Source organism: Pelodiscus sinensis, chromosome 32, assembly GCF_052426305.1.
Source record: "Pelodiscus sinensis isolate ZL-2025 chromosome 32, ASM5242630v1, whole genome shotgun sequence".
In the NCBI taxonomy this organism is placed as follows: Eukaryota; Metazoa; Chordata; order Testudines; family Trionychidae; genus Pelodiscus; species Pelodiscus sinensis.
The window spans coordinates 5,487,021-5,507,109 of record NC_143083.1 but is presented as its reverse complement, the minus strand read 5'-3'; the positions used below and the strand labels follow the sequence as shown (position 1 = coordinate 5,507,109).

Here is a 20,089-nt window from a genome sequence, read left to right as displayed (position 1 = left end):
ATGGCAAGAGATCACCGAGGCTTAACCAGGAGATCTTACGTGATCTGAAAACCAAAAAAGAGTCCTGTAAAAAGTGGAAATTAGGTCAAATTACAAAGGATGAATATGAGCAAACAATGCAAGTATGCCGAGGCAAGATTAGAAAGGCAAAGGCACAAAACGAGCTCAATATAGCTAGAGACATAAAGGATAACAAGATGACATTCTACAAGTATATTAGAAGCAAGGGGAAGATTAAGGACAGGATAGGCCCATTGCTCAGTGAAGGGGGAAACCTGGAAATGGCAGAAATTCTTAATGACTGTTTTGGTTTTTGTCAAGAAGACTGATGGTGGCAGGGTGCCTGACATAGTAAGTGGTAGTGGAAATGGCGTAGGTTTAGATGATAAAATAAAAAAAGAAGTCAAAAATTACTTAGAAAAGTTAGATGTCTGCAAGTCACTAGGGCCTGATGAAATGCATCCTAGAATACTCAAGGAGCTGATAGAGGAGGTATCTGAGCCTTTCGCTATCATCTCTGAAAAATCATGGAAGTCGGAAGAGATTCCGGAAGACTAGAAAAGGGCAAATATAGTGCCCATCTATAAAAAGGGAAATAAGAATAATTTAGGAAATTGCAGACCAGTTAGTTTAACTTCTGTGCCAGGGAAGATAATAGAGGAAGTAATTAAGGAATTCTGTTTTGGGACCAGTTCTGTTCAATATCTTCATCAACAATTCAGATATTGGCATAGAGAATACACTTATTAAATTTGCAGATGATACCAAGCTGGGAGGGGCTGCGACTGCTTTGGAGGATAGGGTCATAATTCAAATAACCTGGACAAACTGGAGAAATGGACAAAAGGACAAATGCGAAGTGCTCCACTTAGGAAGGAACAATCAGTTTCACACATACAGAATGGGAAGCGACTGTCTAGGAAGGAGTACGGCAGAAAGGGATCTAGGGGTCATAGTGGACCATAAGCTAAATAGGAGTTACCAGTGTGACACTGTTACAAAAAAAGCAAACATGATTCCGGGATGCATTAACAGGATTGTTGTGAGCAAGACCTGAGAAGTCATTCTTCCGCTCTACCCTGTGCTGATTAGGCTTCAGTTGGAGTATTGTGTCTCATTCTGGGCACCGCATTTCAAGAAAGATGTTGTAAAATTGGAGAGGGTCCAGAGAAAAGCAACAAAACTGATTAAAGGTCTACAAAACATGACCTATGAGGGAAGACTGAAAGAATTGGGCTTACTTAGCTTGGAAAAGAGAAGACTGAGAGGGGACATGATTTCAAGTACCTAAAAGGGTTTTACTAGGAGGAGGGAGAAAAATTGTCCTATCCTCAGAGGTCAAGGAGAAGAACCTATGGGCTAAAATTGCAGCAAGGGCAGCTTAGGCTGAACGTCAGGAAAAACTTCTTTACTGTCAGGGTGGTTGAACACTGGAATAAATTGCCCAGGAAGGTAGTGGAATCTCCATCACTAGAGATATTTAAGACCAGGTTGGATAAACATCTATCAGGGATGATCTAGGTCAGTGGTCACCAACCTGTTGATTGTGATCGACTGGTCCATCATGAGGGTTTGACCAGTCGATCATGAGGCGTTCAGGGCCCTCCCAATTCTCCCCACCCCCAAGAAGCCCCACTACCTACCTCCAAAAATGGAGATCGTGCCGGCTTCCCGTGGGGAGGAGGGAAGTCCGGCAGCTGCACACCACCTCCAGGGTTTCTGGAAGTGCGCTGCCTGCTCCCCTCCTCCAGGTCTGTGACGCGACGGGAGGAGGTAGGAGTCCCAGAGGAAGGCGCAGGCTGGGACTGAGGCTTGGTGGGGGGGGAGGAAAGGAGGAGAGGCACACAGCGGTGCTCCCCTCCTCTGCGGGGGAGGAGGTAGGAGTCCCAGAGGAAGGCGCGGGCTGGGGCTGAGGCTGGGGGGAGGGAGAAATAGAAGAGGAGAGGCATGCACTGGGGCTCCCCTCCTCTGCGGAGGAGAAGGTAGGAGTCCCGAGGGCAAGTGCATGCCAGGGACGAGGGGAGTAGTCCCAGGGGGAAGTGCGTGCTGGGAGGAGGAAGCAGTCCCAGCGCGAAGCATGCACCGGGGGAGGAATCCGGGGGGGAAGCGCGTGCTGGGGGAGGAGGGAGGAATCCCGGGGGGAGCGCACACTAGGGCTTCCCTCGGGGGGGGCGGGCGGGAGAGGGGAAGGGAGGCGCGCACACTGGGGCTCCCTTCCTCTGTAGGGGAGGAGGTAGGAGTCCCATGGGGAAGCACGCGCCGAGGAGGGGAGAGGAGTCCCGGGGGGGAAACGTGCGCCGGGGCTTTTCTCCTTTGCAGGGGAGGGGAAGAAGTCCTGGAAGGAGGCTCTTGCTGGAGCTTTCCTTCTCTGCGGTGGAGGGGAGAAGGCGCGTGCCCAGGATTCCCTGCTCAAGCTAACACTCTGCCCCCTGTTCTCACTGGCACCCTGCCCCTGCCGGCATCCTGTCCATTGCCTCCACTGACACTCTGTCCTCTGCCCCAGGCCCTTGCCCTGGAATCCACTGGCCCTCTGTCCCCTGCTCCAGCACCCATTGGCACCCTACCTAGCACCCTGTCCTGGTGCCCCCTGGCACCCTTCCCCAATACCATGTCCTCTGCTCGCACCAGCACAGTTGGGGCCACATTAGTGAGGCTTGTGGGGGTTTTGGAGGAGTTTTTATTTTGCATCTCACTTGTGTGGTGCCAACTGATTTTTCTGTGGGTCAGTGACCCCTGACTCAAAACAGGTTCCCGGCCCTTCTCATAAATAAAGACAATACAGAAACTTTTTGTGTTTAACATAGTATTTTATTTAAAAATGAAGCCTGGCCAACAAACCCCCCATTGGAGCCAAGCCCCCATCTGCCCACAGCATTGTAACACTCCTGCACTCCCCCTTCCCCAGACCCTCGATCTGAATCTATCATACACTGGAACCCTCTGCCCTGAGCCCCTCACATACCCCAACCCAAATTCCTGCACCCTCATATCCACAAGCCTGTGGCTTACTTAGTACCCCATTGCCCGGCCTGAAGCCCCTTCCCCGACCCAGCGTCCCCTTCTCTACCTCCTCCTGCATCCAGATTTCCTCCCAGAACTTGCATCTGTCACCCCTTGCCACACCCAAATCCCTCATTCCCACCCCAGAGCCTACACATAGTGCTTCAGCCCAACTAGGGTACGGCTAGACTGCAGGGCTGCGTCTCGACTGGCAAGTTTTTCCACAAAAGCAGCTGCTTTTGCGGAAAAACTTGCCAGCTGTCTACACTGGCCGCTTGAATTTCCACAAGAACACTGACGATCTCATGTAAGATTGTCAGTGTTCTTGCGGAAATACTATGCTGCTCCCGTTCGGGCAAAAGCCCTCTTGCACAAATGCTTTTGCGCAAGAGGGCCAGTGTAGACAACGCGGTATTGTTTTGCGCAAAAAAGCCCCGATCGCAAAAATGGCGATCGGGGCTTTCTTGCGCAAAAGCGCGTCTAGATTGGCACGGACGCTTTTCCACAAAAAGTGCTTTTGCGGAAAAGCGTCTGTGCCAATCTAGACACTCTTTTCCACAAATGCTTTTCACTGTAAAACTTTTCCATGAAAAGCATTTGCGGAAAATCATGCCAGTCTAGAGGTAGCCCAGGAGTTTTTCAGGATTCTGGAGATATCCCAGAAAAACTCTTCTGCATCCAGGGATGTGTTTGTTCTTCCACTTTTTTCAGTGGAAGAGCAAACATGATCTTTTGGTCACCCCTATATTCCTCTTTCCACGAGGAATAAGGGGGCTTCTAAAAGAAGGGTTTTTTCTGACATTTGGTCCAGTCTAGACAAGCCAAGGAAAAACTTCTTCCTCCAGAAGAATGGGGGGGGGGGAAGCAGAAATATAAGGGTTGGGGATAGCAAGTGATGGAGAAGAGGAGAACAAAGAGGAAGGGGCGGGGCTTCAAGGAAGGGGTGGGGTGGGGTGGGGCAGTAGATCTTGGTTTGTTCTGTCATTTTAAAAAGTGATCTTGGGTGTAAAAAGGTTGGAGACCACTGATCTAGATGGTGCTTGTTTCTGCTGTGAAGGCAGGGGACTTGACTTGATGACCTCTCAAGGTCCCTTTCAGTTCTAGTGTTCTATGATACTGCTTCATGATTATCTGAATCCCTTTCTCTTTTGAATATAGTGAGCCATCACGTTGCCCAAAATTAGATTTTATTTGTTGTTAAAACAATTTTGGAGAGCTTCATTTCAGTCATTTTCCAAAAGACATTAGGACGGAGAGCATGGGCTGCTGGCTCTCTAGATTTGAGAGGTCTAGGTTCACTTACCAGCTCAGTCACAGATTTCCTTTGTGACCTCATGCAAATCTCATCTTCTCTGCGCTTCAGTTCTCCATGTGGAAAAGGGAGATAACACTGCCTTTCTCCTATCCTTTGGCTAGCTGATCTGTTTCTCTTGTAGCTTTTCAAGTATGTATTGCAATGCTGTCCTGATCTTGACTGGGACTTCTAGGCACAACTGTAATAAAATAATGAATACTTGATACACACACACTGAGTCAGAATGTCTTGCACATAAACATTCTTCCCATAAATGCAGTTTTTATTTCCAGGATCACTTATACGTCTTACCCACTCTGGCCGTGCTGTCACTATGTAGCACTATGTCTGTGTTCCAAAATAATTTGTCAAGCCAAATTTCAGAACTGTGCCATGCACTCTCTACTACGTATTCGAGAGAGTTTGTCTGTAAGTGTGAGTATCTGTTCAAGAACTCCTCCTAAACAGTATGAGTGAGGTCTGCCAAATTTGGTGTGCAGCTTCCTCCTCTCATAACTCAAAGCAATGCAAGGGTTTTGTTATGCCAGGAAAATGGGATGTGCCTGTAATGGGATTGTCTCTCATAATGGAAGTGGAGGGCTTCGCTATATAATGACCACATGGAGGCAGCAGGGGATATGGGATGGAAAGTGGGGACAGTTATACTGTACGGTGGCCAAGGGGCCAGAGATGGGGACCGGGACAGCTATAACCCTGTTGGAGCAGCAGGGGTGGAGAAAGGGACAGCTATCTGCTAGACATTTGAGAGTTTGTGTGTCTGTCTCCATAGGCGGCGAGTTATATGGGCTCATGGTGCCCATGCTCCAGGAATATTCAGTCAGGGGCCCTGCTCCACCTATATTTGGAGCTGGGTCTCCTCCCCGGCCCTGCCTGGAGTGGGCCCAGGCCCCCACCTGCTGCCCCCCCTCCCGGCCCTGGAGAGTATGCACAGTGTGCTGAAACGCTGTGCAACAGCTGAGAGGGGAGACACCCGGGTGTGGCGTGACGTCACGGCACAGGACTTTAAAACCACACAGCCCAGCTCCAGGTCCAGCAAGTGGTCTGGAGCCCCGGAAGCAGCTGGGCCCTGATCAGACTCCAGCGCTACAAACTGGAAGGAAGAGGGGAAGGGGTGGGGTGGGGGAAAAATAGAGGGAGGGGGTGGGAGAGGAAGAGGGCAGGTCAGGAGAAGAAAGGGGAAGAGATCAAGGGACAGGGTGGAGGAGAGACAAATGCCAGGCGTAGGGTTGCCAGGTGTCCGTATTCACCCAGACAGTCTGGTATTTTTGCTTCCTGTCCGGTAAGTTCAGAGAATACTGGACACCTGAGCTGTCCGGTATCTTCTTTTTTTTTTTCCCCCGGCCAGGAGGCGAAAATGCTGGGCACCTGGCACCCTACAAACACGCAGCACCCGACCTCTCTCTCTCTCCCCTCCTCCCCCCCCCCCCGAATTCAACCCCCCCCTCCCTGGCTCCCAACACCCCCAGCCCCCATGCTTACCTGGTTCCCCAAGGCTGCCGGCACAAAATGGTTGCAGGCCAAAAGACCTAGGGGTAGCAATGCTTCCCCTGGGTCTTAATGCTCAACCTCTCCCCTGTGCCTAGCCCTGCACTCACTGTTAAAAGGGACATGCTGTTCTAATGCTGGGTTATTTTTTCTCGGCAACTTTGGTCTCCCCCCCCTTTTTTTAACTTCAACAGAATTTTTTTTTGGGGGGGGGGCATGTTCAGTATTTTTGTTTCAACCATCTGGCACCCCTAGCCAGGCGGCCAAGTGGAGACACAGGAAAAGGGCAGGAGGGAAGGTGTCAGTGGGAGGGGGGACAGGGTGATGCTGGGAGAGGAGAGGGTAAGAGCATTGGGGACTAGAGAGGGGAGGGGAGGGGAGATGCTGGGAGAAGGCATGAAAGTTGGGGTGGGCATGAGGAAGGCGGGGATGGAGCAAGTCATGTGTGAGGGCACAGAGAGGAATGGGGGGCAGAGGGTGGTGAGGGGGTGGGCATCAGGGAAAAAGAGGGCAAAGGGGGCATCAGGAGGGTGCAGGTGCCAGGGGATTCTGGGGGTGAAGCAGAAGGGCAGACACCTGCAGGGGAGGGACCAGCACCAGAGGAGAGAGGCAGGACAGGTGTGTAGAGGGAGGTGTTAGAAGGGGGGATTAAGAGGGGTAGCTCACATGATCAGAGTGGGGCTACTGGAGGAGTGGGCACAGGGGGAGAGAAGGGCTGGTGAGAGGGGCAGGTCTCAGGAGGGCTGAGGGCAGTGAGAAGGGCAGAAGTCAGGACAGCAGAGGAGGGTGAGGGGTTGGGGGGCAGCAGGCACCAGGGGAGCTTATGGAGCAAGGGGAGGAGACATGGCAGCAGAGAGAAAAGTGACAGTGATATTGTGCAATAAAGGGGAACTGTTAAATGCTCACCATTTCCAGTCCATTTTTAATTATTTAATAAAATATATATCGGCGTACAGGGCGGGCAGGCGAGGGACTGGGGGGGGGGGGGCGCTAGACCCATTCTGGGCACCACCAAAAATGATAGAAACCTGCCATCCCTCTCTGTGTCTCCCCTATCTGGAAGCCATGCACCTCTCCCCTGGCTGTGCCCGCTGCAGCGGTTGTGGAGAAGCCCTTCTCCCCTGGCCCTAAGCTGCTGTGGTGAGAGGGCTGGGGTTGTCCTTTCTCCCTGGGGCTGCCTGCACCCTGAAGCCCTCCCTCCCTCCAGCCCCACCCCAGAGCACTGGTTTACATGAACAAAAATTAATTGTCCCAAGCAATGCCAGGTAAATCTAGTAGGTTTATAACAAATTTGGCCTGACTTGCTTTTATCATCACAGCGACTCGGGTGAGCTCAGCTTTGTTTAAAGTTTATACTCCTCCTACAATACCGTTTGAGATTCCCTAGCACACTTTCTTAAAACAGTGTTGAGTGTGGACACAAATTGTATTCGGAGTTTTGAGACACTTTCATGCCTGATTATAGGCCCTAGTGTGGAGAGTCTCAGTGATGTTATTGCTAATTAACACCTTCAGTTATTCTATTTACTGGTCTCTTTTGTTCAACATCTTTATTAATGACCTGGATGTGGGGATGAATGGCACCCTCAGCAAGTTCAAAAATGGGGGAGAGGAAGTTCCGCTAGAGGGGCAGGGAAAGGGTCCAGAGTGACCTAGACAAATTGGAGGGTTTGGCCAAAAGAAATGGGACGGAAGAATCCCAAGTGTTGTTACAGGCTGGGGACCAACTGGCTAAGCAGCAGTTCGGCAGATAAGGCCCCGGGGATTCCAGTGGCTGAGAAGCTGGATAATGAGGCAATAGGGTGCCCGTATAGCCGACAGGCTAAGGGTACATTGGGCTGCATTAGGAAGAACATTGCCGCCTGATCCAGGGAAGCGATGAGTCCCCTTTATTCAGCGCTGGTGAGGCCACATCTGGAGTGCTACAACCTGCCCCTCTGCTCTCCACCAGGGCACGGTCGTCTGCAGCAGTGTTCCCTGTGCCAGTTCCACCCAGGAAATAAACGGAGTGGCAGCATGGTGCGCAGTACGTACTTTTACATCACATTATGCTATTACCCAGAAGGTCAGAGACTATGTGACCTTTGGTAGAACTGCCACTCTGTGTATTTCCTGGGTGGAACTGGCACAGGGAACACTGCTGCAGACGACCGTGCCCTGGTGGAGAGCAGAGGGGCAGGTTGTAGCACTCTCGGATGCAGGAAATGTTCCATGATGATAACTTGAGAGGAGCCTGGAAGCCCTTTCATCTGTCTGCCATGGCCACAAACAGTTGAGTGGACTTGTGGAATGGTTTTGTTCTTTTAATATTAAAGTCTAGCACCCAGTGAATATCCAGCGAGTAAAGCCTCTTGTGTGACATAGGATAGAACACAGGGAGGGAAAAGTCCTCGTTGATGTGAAATTGGGAGACGGCCTTTGGGAGGAAAGCTGGATGTAGCCTGAACAGCACCTTGTCCTTGTAGAACACTGTAAGGAGACTTAATCAGTAAGTACTTAATCTCCAGTCCCACCTCCAAAGGTAGCCTTGGCAATCACCTGATTCAAGCACTCAATGAAAAAAATGGTTACTTCCCTTCTCATAATTGTTGTTCTTTGAGACATGTTTATGTCCATTCCAATACCCACTCGCCTATCCCGCTCTTGAAATATCTGGCAAGAAGTAACTGAGTGGGGAGGGTGGGTTGGCAGCGCCTTATATCAAGTGTCATGAAGGCGCCACTCAGGGGGCACGAAGGCTGACCTATTGGGTGTTGCTAGGGGAAATATCTTAGAATTGTAGAACCATAGAATCACAGGGTTAGAAGAGTCCAACCCCCTGCTCAAAGCAGGAGCAATCTTCAGGTTGCCATGCATGCGTGCACACTTGATTTGAAGGGACATAACTCATCTTGAAAAACAAGTTATAAGAAGGTAACTGCTTTTTTTTCTCTGGGAAGATGTAGCCTGTTATCAATAAAGTGCATTTGCTGATGCTCTGAAGACAATATGGTAAAACTGATCACTGCCAGATTTGTAATCACACACATCTGATTGACTTCAACAGCTAGATGCCTAATCACTGTGCACCCAAGTCCAGACGATGAAGAGGACTTTCCTATTTACATGCACTCAGTAGGAGATTTGGTATTTCTTGGACACGCAGTTGCAAAATTCTGTACAGTGATAGGCAATACCTGTCTGTATTCTTTCCCATGAAGCCTAACGGTGCAGGTAACCTTTTAAATTGCAATCTATAATCAAGGAAATGGACATGATGCTTTTCCTGTGACTAATAATATCTATGTTGACAGTAGACATTACTCTCTTTTTGTAGAGCTCAAGTTGATGTCTTATCCACGTGGGGAAAACCTCTTACCTGTTTACTAAATGGCTCTGCTGAAGTATATACAGGCAGCTGAGCTCTGTTTATCTGAACTAATTGGGGCCAGGACCAGATCGGGTAATCACAAATTCAGATAATCTAGAGAAAGGGAAAGTGCAAGGCTATAGTGCCATCTGGAGAGATTGCCTCTGTCTGGACGTGTGTGCGCTGGTTGTCGGTTTACTACAGAGAGCTAGAAAATAGAGGATAGGGTAAATGGGTTCTACCATATTCCGGATCATTATTATTCTAGGTTTTCATTGCATCAGATCTGTAATTCTGTCTGGGTGGGTTCTTTGTGCCATATGAGTATTTTTGGTGCTCAGTTTACCACCTTAAGCTTTTGATATCAGCCGCCCTGGTGACTGAATTACAGCCTTGGATTCAGTTGCACGGTGTATCAATATATATTTATATATGTAAATATATTGTCATTCATAACATTTCCACTGACCAAAAGTAGCTTCCAATCCTCCTCCTGCTGCATTATCATGGAAAATGCCCTGTTTCAAATCTAGCAGTTGAGGGGAAGGAGATTGGGCTCCAGATTAGAAATATTTTGATGTTTTCTGCAGACTGACTTACTGTTGTTATCCTTGGAAAGTAGAGGGATAGGTCCATTTCAGGCTCTTACTACAGAGAGCTAGAAAATGGAGGACAGGCTAAATGGGTTCTGCTGTATTCCAGATCATTATTACTCTAGGTCTTCATTGCATCAGATCTATAATTGTGTCTGGGTGGGTTCTTTCTGTGAAATTAAATACAAACTCAACCATCAAGTCATGTGTCATCTGTGCTGGTCTAAATGAAATTGTGGGCGTTTGGGTTTTGTTTGAAAAGAAAATTGGAATTGACTTTCTTGTAGCTTCTCTTATAAATTCAAATGTTTTTTTAAAGTTAAATAAAAATACTTCATTTTAAGTAGATTTTGTTCAGTTCTTTTAAGGTCACTGCATGGCTTGAAATCCAATTGTTTGCCTTTTGTCCTTTACAGTGAGATTACAGAAAAGTCTCCCTGATTTAAAGGGTCACTGCCACAGAGTTTAGACCTCTAATGAAACCTGTCTTAAAATGATTCAAGCTGGTGTCTAATATCCTCATTTCCTGTTACTTCTTCATAAGAAGCCTATTGTACCTTCATAAAGAATTGTTCTCTATCTCTAGGTGGAGCTACATAAATTTCCATGGGAATCTCTTTTCCTTTTTCTTCAGAAACTTGAGTAACGACACTACCGAAGGAACTTGCTGTGGCGATTCTGGCCTGTTTTATTGTGTGTTTGTTTGTTTGTTTGTTTTTTGTTTTCTGAAAGGCAAATGTCTGAAGGACATAAATCTCCACTGAAAGCAAAGGCAATTCATGGATGCAATAAAAGAAATGTGTCCTGCTGGGGGGGGGTGAGTACTGGTAAATAGTGCATGTACCTGTTTCTGTGCCCCTTGTGATGTCCTTGTACAGATGCAAAGCAGCATAGTATGTCAAAATTCAGACATGGCTTATTACCTGCTTTTTTTAAAAAAAAAAATTAACAAAGCGACATCTCTTTGGTCTGAGGGGGACTGAGACACAACTACTTCCATTCAGATAAAGTGAACTGTAAACCAGAAAGACTGGTTTTGTGAAAAGAAAGGTTAGTAAGTAGTAAGATGCAATCTATCCACAGAGCCGACTCAGGATCTCTGTAGTTGTATTAGTTGCAGGGTTAGCTGGGTAAAAATTCATGTGAATTGTAAAAGCGTAAAACCCACATGCATCTGACGAAGTGGGTCTTTGCCCACAAAAGCTTATGCTCCTACACTTCAGTTAGTCTATAAGGTGCCACAGGACTCCTCGTCGCTTTTGCAGATTCAGACTAACACGGCTACCCCTCTGATATGTGAATTGTAGAATGTTAAATCATTTTGAATGGGAAACACAAAACCTACATCTCAGGTTGTGCTGTTTATATGAATCGCTGCAGCATTTGCACCTTGGCAAATGTTAGGGGCCAGATCTGTTTGTTGCCAATTTCAACGGAGAAATGCCTTAAAGGGTTTGGGGTCCAGAGCTGTCATCTTGCTAGCTCTGCACCATTTCTACTGGAGTTCCCCAACTCTGGCGGGGGAGGAGGTACCACTGGGGGTATCTTATGCATTTCCGCTGGCCCAAGGAAGCTGCTGCAACAGGAGCATTAGTGAAGGCAACCCCCAGGCCGTCCTAGCTCATGATAGGCATCAAACCCACCTCCAGGCCTCTCGCAGTGAGAGAGGTGTAAGGCTTCCCCTGACCAACCTGCTGCAGAATCTTCCCCGGCGTGTTTCTAACGTGCAGAATTGCAGCGTGACTGATGGAGTGCTCAGTGAGGGAGCAAAACCGGAATCTGCTGCCGTACCGCATTCCACTATAAGTTGGTCAGATCAGAAAGCGGCTGGGAGACCTCCAGACAAGGCCATGGTCCTGCTGGTTAGGAGGTGGCCTTTGTTCCTCGGTCAGTACTGAGCAAGGTGCCCCTCTATCTAGGTGTTTCTGCGGCCTCCGTTGCCGTAAGATTTGAGCACAGCAGAGGCAGAGTCTTGACTAAGATGTAAAACCAGGCTGTGGACTGCAAAATAGTCTGTCCTAAAAAAGAAAGTTGGCCAGCCCTGAAAGGGCGGTGAGAGCCAAAGGTTCCTTGCTGTGCTTCTGCAGGTCAGGACATCGGGGCATTGCTGACAAAAGACAGGGTGTTTCTTGGCCAGGAGGAGTTTTCACTCCAGAAGTCTCCACGCGCATGCAGGGAGCCGTCCTTCGAATGGAATACAAAGCTTCGTCAGAGCCTCACTGGCCAGCGTAGGTGCTGTCACCACAACGTCCTGGGGCAGCATCTTGCAGCAGTGTACCCCGGGAACCAACATAAATGCATGATGCCAACCTGAGGCTTTTGCACGCGTGTTGGCTGTGCCCAGTGACCCATCCCCTGGCATGTGCTGCAACGGGCTCTAATGTGTCTAATCCGCTCTGCGTCCGCGCTCAGGAGGAGTCTTTGGGGGAGAAGGTTGTGCCAGTGGCTAACTCCTTGCCAATCAGAAAAGCTGAAGTGTTTGTTCCCCCGTCCCAGCAGAGCCCAGAGAGGACTCTGCAGCCTGGAGCTTTTTCCTGACCCTTGCCTGGTCACGGGCTGTTCCTTCAGTCTAGGGAGGAGACCTACACCCAGACCACCAGAGAGAGGTCAGTTGCGGGAATCAACCCTGCCCTGCCTCCCTGGTGAAGCAACCCGCAGCCACTGCCCCCCCCCACCACCACTGCCACTGAGTGCAGGGGCCAACCCCAGCCACTGCTAGCCTCTTGCCCCTCCTATCCATAGTGTTTGGGATGGGCCACATGCCGCCTCCCCCACACGTTGCCCCTTGCGTATGTGATTTAACTAGCGCAGATAATGCAGTTCACAAGCACTTCGCTGCGTTTATACCATGAAGATGCTGAATTTCAGCGACAGATGCAGAGTGGTAAAGGCGTCCTGCACATGCCAGGGGGTTCCCCCAGATTCAGCAATTTCAAAGCCAGAAGGGAATATGATCCTCCAGGCTGACCAGCGGCACAGCACAGAGCATGGAAACGCAGCCAGACGTGCGAGACCTCTGGACTTGGCTTTAAAGTGACAGAGAGTCCGCTCGCTCCCTGGTGACTTCCCCTCCCTACACAGCCTGCGGGTCCAGGTCAGGTTTGAACGTTCGTCTCTCTTCAGCTTCTCACCATTGGATCTTTTTCTGCTTTGACTGCTAGAGAGTCCTCTACTGTCAGCAATCTTCTCCCCAGACAGGACTTTATAGACCAGGATCGGGTCACTTCTTAGCCTTCTGTGTGAGTCCTACACCTCACCCAGTCAGAATCGGAGCTCAAGCATTCTCCCTGCCCCACTCAGCTGAGCAGATGCACTGCAAGTCTCTTGTCTTTTTTGCTGTAGGTTGACTTCTCCATGCTGGTCAGTGGGCACTGCAGTTCCTAAGGCCATGTCTACATTATGTAGAAGAGCGACACTGCCACAGTTGATCTTCCGGGGTTCAATTTAGCGGGTCTAGTGGAGACCCGCTAAATCAAATTCAGAGGGCGCCCCCATTGGTGCCAGTATTACTGCTCCTCACAAGGAGTAAGGGAAGCGTTTGTTCCCATCAGCCTCCCACTGTGTGGACAGTGCAGAAACTCAAGACACGTCAACTCTAGATACATAATTAATGTAACTGGAGTTGCGTAGCTTAATTTGACCTTCTGCTGTAGTGTAGACTGGACCTCACAGTTCCATGCTGTACTGCAAGAACTTAGGGAAAAAGGAACAGCCAGTGTCTCATGGATTTTCAGCCAATTTTCAACTTCCCAGAGAGACAGTGCAGAGTGCGGGAGGCTGGCCTAGTGGCTAGGGTTCTAGCTGCTCCTTCAGGGCACTTGGATTTCCTGAGTGGCCTTAGAGGAGTTCCTAGGTGTGGCTTCCTGTCACACACAGCTACTACGAAAGTAACTTCATTAACAGTTGAGAAGAACATTGTAGAGGTTGTTGGTTTAAGAAATGAGGCTGTCAAATGACCTGCCAGGTTGTGTCCCATGTGAACGGGGCCCTGCATTGGCTGACTTTCCTCACCCGCATGGTTTTACAAAGCCAGCCCAGTTCTGGAGAGTGGGGTGGATTCTGTTTGCATGTCCAGCAGCGGCAGAACGGAACTGAGTGCGTCAGATGGCCTGCCAGGGCTTTGTGCCAACAGAACATAAGAACGGGCAGACTGGGTCAGACCAAAGGCCCATCCAGCTCAGTATCCGGTCTTCCAATGGGCCAATGCCAGATGCCCCAGAAGGAGTGAACAAATCATCAAATGATCCCGCTGCTGTCACCCATTCCCAACTTCTGATAGACAGAGGCTAGGGACACCATTCCTGCCCATCCTGGCTTATAGCCATTGATGGACCTCTCCTCCATGAATTTATCTAGCTCTTCTTTGAACCCTGTGAAAGTCTTGGCATTCACAGCATCTTCTGGCAAGGAGTTCCACAGGTTGGCTGTGTATTGTGTCAAGAAAAACTTTCTTTTGTTTGTTTTAAATTTGCTACTTATTCATTGCATTTGGTGAGCCCTAGTTCTTGTGGTACAGGAGCAAGTAATACGTTTTCTTTAGTCACTTTCTGCACATCAGCTGTGATTTTATAGATCTCTAGCATATCCCCCCTTACTCTCCTTTTTTTTTTTAAGATAAAAAGTCCCACTTATTAATCTCTCCTCATATTGCAAACCCATGATCATTTTTGTTTCTCTTTTCGTAACTTTTTCCAGTGCCAAGGCATCTCTTTTGAAATGAGGCAACCACATCTGCACACAGTATTCAAGATGTGGGCATAACATGGATTTATATAGAGGCAATATTCTCATTCTCTATCTCTTTTTAAATGTTCCCCAACATTTGCTTTGCTTTTTTAACTGCTGCTGCACATTGGAATGATGTTTTTAGAGAACTATCAACAATGACTCCAAGATCTCTCACCTGGGTCTAAATTAGCCGTTACCACCCATCATTTTGTACATACAGGTGGGATTATGTTTTTCAATGTGCATTTACTTTGTATTTATCAACATTAAAATGTATCTGTCACTTTGTTGCCCTGTCACCTAGTTTTGGGAGATCCTTTAGCACTTCCTTCTAGAGTGTGAAGAATCATGAACTATGATACCGTCATGACACAAGTACACCCTAGAAAAGAACTGGGTTTGCAAGTGAGTCTCCTCTGGGTCTCTTAGCCCTGCGCCTTTAAGCTTGGTGTACAGACTGACGGCACACCTCCTGCTCTCCTCAGCTAACCTCCCTCACCTAGTGTAACTGAGCAGGCAGTTAGTGAGGGGAGCTTGTGGGAGGAACCAGAGCTGGATGAAAGGGCTTTTCTAGGGGAAAACACCTCAGCGGAAAGAGGCAGAGCAAGCAGGTGAGTTACTTACAACTTCCTAAAAGTCATTCTTCATTTCCCTGCAGGTTTGCATCCTTGCCTAGCGGGAGCTGAGCGGTTGCTTCCTGCCGAACTCTCACTGAGCCTGCCAGTTTTTCGCTGCCTTGCTTTGTGAGCTGCACACACACTGCAGCACAGTAGGAAAAAGTAAATTCAGAGTGTGTCTAAGTGACCCCCAGCACCATCTCTGCAGCTGTTATTGGAGGAATTGGATGGTTGGAAGGGCTTGCTCCATCATGCCTTGTGTCTCCACAAAACTGGCTCATTTTTTCCTCTCTGAGCTGGGAGATCGAGACTAGGAACAGCTTTCTCCTGCCTGAACAGGGCACCAAGAGCAGCAGTTCCGTAGGGAATAAATCACATGCATGGAGACAGCCCACCTGTTTGTCTGGAGTGGGGGAACGAGATGCTAGTTGCTGAAGTTCTCGCCTGTTATTAGGTTGGTTTTATTGTTTAATATTTTATTGGAAAGGCTTTCGCGTGTGATGTGTCGGTGACTTAGTCCTAAGGTGCTAGTGGTTCCCAGCCCCTGGAGAATCCGTCACTTTCCTTATCAGTGGAACACGGAGTTGGTCACCTACTGGCTCAGAAGACCTGGGCTCTGCCTGACTCCGATCCCTGTTCCACCCGCAAGCACAGGAGGGCTCCTTGGGTGGGATCCTTTGCTGGCACCTCAGCCATGCTGGGGAGATGTGCAAAGGCGATTCAGTGCCCATTGACTGTCTGTGGAAATCGGGCATCTCATTGCCATGCTCCCTGCCATGGATCTTTTCTAGGTGTTTTACATTGGCACTACACCGGCAGGTGGTGTCCCTCGCCAGCGTATCCCCAGCCTGGCTGGAGAGAGAGGAGCCGGGGTTCCTTTGGAAAAGGCGTTCTGCGCCCTTTGGGGAATACCTGGGCTAAGAGAGGACGTTAGCCTGTAGGGCTGGAAGCCACAAGGAAAGGGTTACAACTCACAAAGAATTGTGAGCGTTCAAATTCAGAGGAAATACAAGTGTGAGAAATAAAAAGACAGCGCTGGGAGCCCTGCCTTGGTATAGCTAAGGGGAAACAACAAAAGTATTAAATGTGTTTAAAATGCACAGATGTGGTAACTCAGGGTTGTCAAGCTGGGACACATGATTCTGGGTAGCATGAGCATTGCATTGGAATAAGTATAGTCACTAACTGGGGCGTAACACAGCCACGGATGGGGCATAGTCCCTGGTTGGAGCCAGCTGTAATTTCCCCAGGGGGAGAGTCCATACCCGTTTCTGGGCTCTGAGGTGGACATTATATAATATGAAAATATCTGGGGTTGGATCAGACAACCGTAGGAATCAACGAAGACACTCCCACTGACTTCACTGCTGCGGATTCCAGTCATCTGCTTTCACTCCCACTTTGGGGCCAGTTCCTGAGGTGAAGTCATTTGTGCTCTAGGTAGTTTTACTGTGCAGGGGGAGGGTGCACATCGCAAAGGACACTTTCCAGCCTATTCAGGGTTTTGTGCTAGCAAACGTCTATCAACAAACTGTCACGCTTGAAAACAAGTTCAGCCCATGTACCCGCCGGTGAAGTGCTGCTAATTTGTATATCCATAAATTCGCCTGTTTGCTCACAAGAAAGAGCTGTCAAGTTAAGCCTTTAATGTTCCAAGTTAAACCAGGCCCCCCCCCCATGGGGCTGATGCTGGCCGGTTGGGGAAGGCAGCAGGGGTGCATTGCTCCAGCCTCCCTCCCCCATGCTCCAGCCAGCCAGGGGAAGGCTGGGGCAGTGTGCGCTGCCTGAGCTTTTCCTCCCCCATGATTCGGCTGGACAAGGGAAGGCTGCGGCTGATTTTCCCCCCACACACACACCTCTCCCAAGAGCGAGGCTGGGAGGAGGGGCTGGGCCTTGCTCCTGGGGGAAGAGGATGGGAAATCAGCCCAGCCTTCCCCCAGCTGGATCACGCTTACTTGCGGTCCACATTTATTAAAAAAAAAAAAAAAAAGCACTCACCCCTCCCCTGGAATATCTGTGTACAGGTCTGTAAACTTCCACTGATTTCAATGGGGTCACAATTCCACCCTCGTTCTTCGTATTAGGGCGGGCAGAGACCCTGAGCAGAGGGGGAATGGGTCTGTGACCAAAAGGAGACTTGGGTTATGTTGTTGAAGCAAACAAGCTATTTAGGTCTTGTTGGCGTATTGTGTCCAGTTCTGGGCATGACATTTCAGGAAGATGTGGAGAAATTGGAGAGGGTCCAGAGAAGAGCAACAAGAATGATTAAAGGTCTAGAGAACATGAGCCGTGAGGGAAGACCAAAGGAATTGGGCTTGTTTACTTTGGAAAGGAGAAGACTGAGAGGGGACATGATAGCCGTTTTCAGGTATCTAAAAGGGTGTTACAAGGAGGAAGGAGAAAAATTGTTCTCCTTGGCCTCTGAGGATAGGACTCATAGACTTTAAGGTCAGAAGGGACCATTTTGATCATCTAATCTGATCCCCTGCTCAACGCAGGCCACAGAATCTCACCCACCCACTGCTAGAATAATCCTCTCACCTATATCTCAAGCAAAATGCAGGACAATGTAGCACTTTAAAGACTAACAAGATGGTTTATTAGATGATGAGCTTTCGTGGGCCAGACCCACTTCCTCAGATCAAACGGCTACATTTCTATCACCTATATCTCAGATATTGAAGTCCTTGAAACGATCGTTCAAAGACCCCAGGATGCAGAGAATCCTCCCGCTAGTGACCCGTGCCCCATGCTACAGAGGAAGGTGAAAAACCTCCAGGGCCTCTGCCAATCTACCCTGGAGGAAAATTCCTTCCCGACCCCAAATATGGCGATCAGCTGAACCTTGAGCATGTGGACAAGACTCACCAGCCAGACACCCAGAAAAAAGTTCTCTATAGCAACTCCTGTCTTCCCACCATTGGCCTATTTACCACTGATAGTGAAAGGTCAATTAATTGCCAAGATCATGTTACCTCATCAAACCATCCCCTTCATAAACCCATCTAGCTGTATCTTGAAGCGAGATATGTCTTTTGCCCCCACTACTTCCCTTGGAAGGCTGTTCCAGAACTTCACTCCTCTGATGGTTAGAATCCTTCGCCTAATTTTGAGTCTAAACTTCCTACTAGCCAGCTTATATCCATTTGTTCTTGTGGTTAAATAATTCCTCTCCCTCCCCGGCATTTATCCCTCTAATATATTTAAAGAGAGCAATCATGTTTCCCCTCAGCCTTCTTTTGGTTAAGGTAAACAAGCCAAGTTCCGAGGAGTCCTGTGGCACCTTATAGACTAACTGAAGTGTAGGAGCATAAGCTTTCGTGGGCAAAGACCCACATCGTCAGATGCATGTAGTGGATGCATCCACTACATGCATCTGACGAAGTGGGTCTTTGCCCACGAAAGCGTATGCTCCTACACTTCAGTTAGTCTATAAGGTGCCACAGGACTCCTTGTCGCTTTTGCAGATTCAGACTAACACGGCTACCCCTCTGATACTTGAAGCCAAGTTCCTTGAGTCTCCTTTCATAAGACAGGTTTTCCATTCCTCGGATCATCCTAGTGGCCCTTCTTTGTGCCTGTTCCAGTTTGAATTCATCCTTCTTAAACATGGGAGACCAGAACTGCACACAGTATTCCAAATGAGGTCTCACCAATGCCTTGTATAACGGCACTAACACCGCCTTATCCCTACTGAAAATACCTCGCCTAATGCATCCCAAGACCGTATTAGCCTTTTTCACAGCCATATCACAAAGGCAGCTCATAGTCATCCTGTGATCAACCAGGACTCCGGGGTCCTTCTCCTCTTCCGTTACTTCCAACTGATGTGTCCCCAGCTTATAACTAAAATTCTTGTTATTAACCCCTAAATGCATAACCTTACACTTCTCACTATTAAATTTCATCCTATTACTATTACTCCAATTTACAAGATCATCCAGATCTTCCTGTATGATATCCTGACCTTTTTCTGAATTGGCAATACCTGCCAACTTTGTGTTATCCGCAAACTTTATTATCACACTCCCACTTCCAAAATAAATAGTAGGGGTTTGGGGACAGGGAGAGAAGGAAAGGAAAAAAGGGGATTTTTCCCCCTTTTCCCGTCCTTCTCTCCCCCCAGCCCATCCCCGACTATTTATTTTGGAACTGGATTTTTAATGCCCCAGTCATCTGAAGAAGTGGGTTGTGCCCACGAAAGCTCGTGATTCCATCTCCATGTTTTGTTAGTCTTTAAGGTGCTGCGAGACTATTCATTGTTTTTTCTAGTAGGTGAGACGTGATTTCTTCACCAATAACATATTGATTCTATCCAAACAGGCCATGTTCTTCTGTGTGTCTGATAATACTTTATTATAATTTCAATCAATTTGCCTGATATAGTAGTCAGTCTTACTGGCCTGTAATAGCCAGGATCACGTCTCGAGCCCTTTTTAAAACATAGTGTCACGTTAGCGGTCCTTCAGTCATTTGGTACAGAAGTGTTATTTAATTATTTAGATATAATTATTTCAATGATAAGTTTCATCCCCCTTTAGAACTCCTGGGTGATTCTGTGTTTGTGGAGCTACCCTCATCATTGGCCAGCATGGGAAAAAGAGGAGAAACCAAACTCCATAGTCTCTGTGGCCCCTCCAAGTGGTACCATGTAGGACCAAAGTCAGTCTCTGTCTAATACTGAAATGTCCTGATAATTCCCTGGGCTGAGATGAAAATACAGAGCTGCACTGCGGGAGGAAGCGCAGTGGACTTAAAATTCCTGTTCATTCATTCTTCCTGGTGTCTGTGTGTTAACCCCACGGCACTTTCCCTAAAGAACTGTGGCTTTATTCAGCTGGGAGGGGTTGACTGGGACTTTTCAGCCTGGAAAAGGGGGGGTATGATAGAGGTCTATAAAATCATGACAGGTATGGAGAGAGTGAATTAAGGAAAAGTTATTTACTTGCTCCCGTAACATAAGAACTAGGAGTCACCAAATTAAATAATAGGTAGCAAGTTT

The 20,089-nt window shown here is 48.4% G+C and overlaps 1 protein-coding gene across 1 annotated transcript in view; it reads left to right on the top strand.

The window, feature by feature from the left end:
* The first annotated feature begins 14,991 nt into the window (after positions 1 to 14,991).
* TMPRSS9 (transmembrane serine protease 9) overlaps positions 14,992 to 20,089 on the top strand; it is a 30,526-nt gene continuing 25,428 nt past the window's right edge. Inside the window, exon 1 of the mRNA XM_075903157.2 lies at positions 14,992 to 15,081. The gene's annotated coding sequence lies outside the window, so the exon portion shown is untranslated. The remainder of the gene's footprint in view (positions 15,082 to 20,089) is intronic.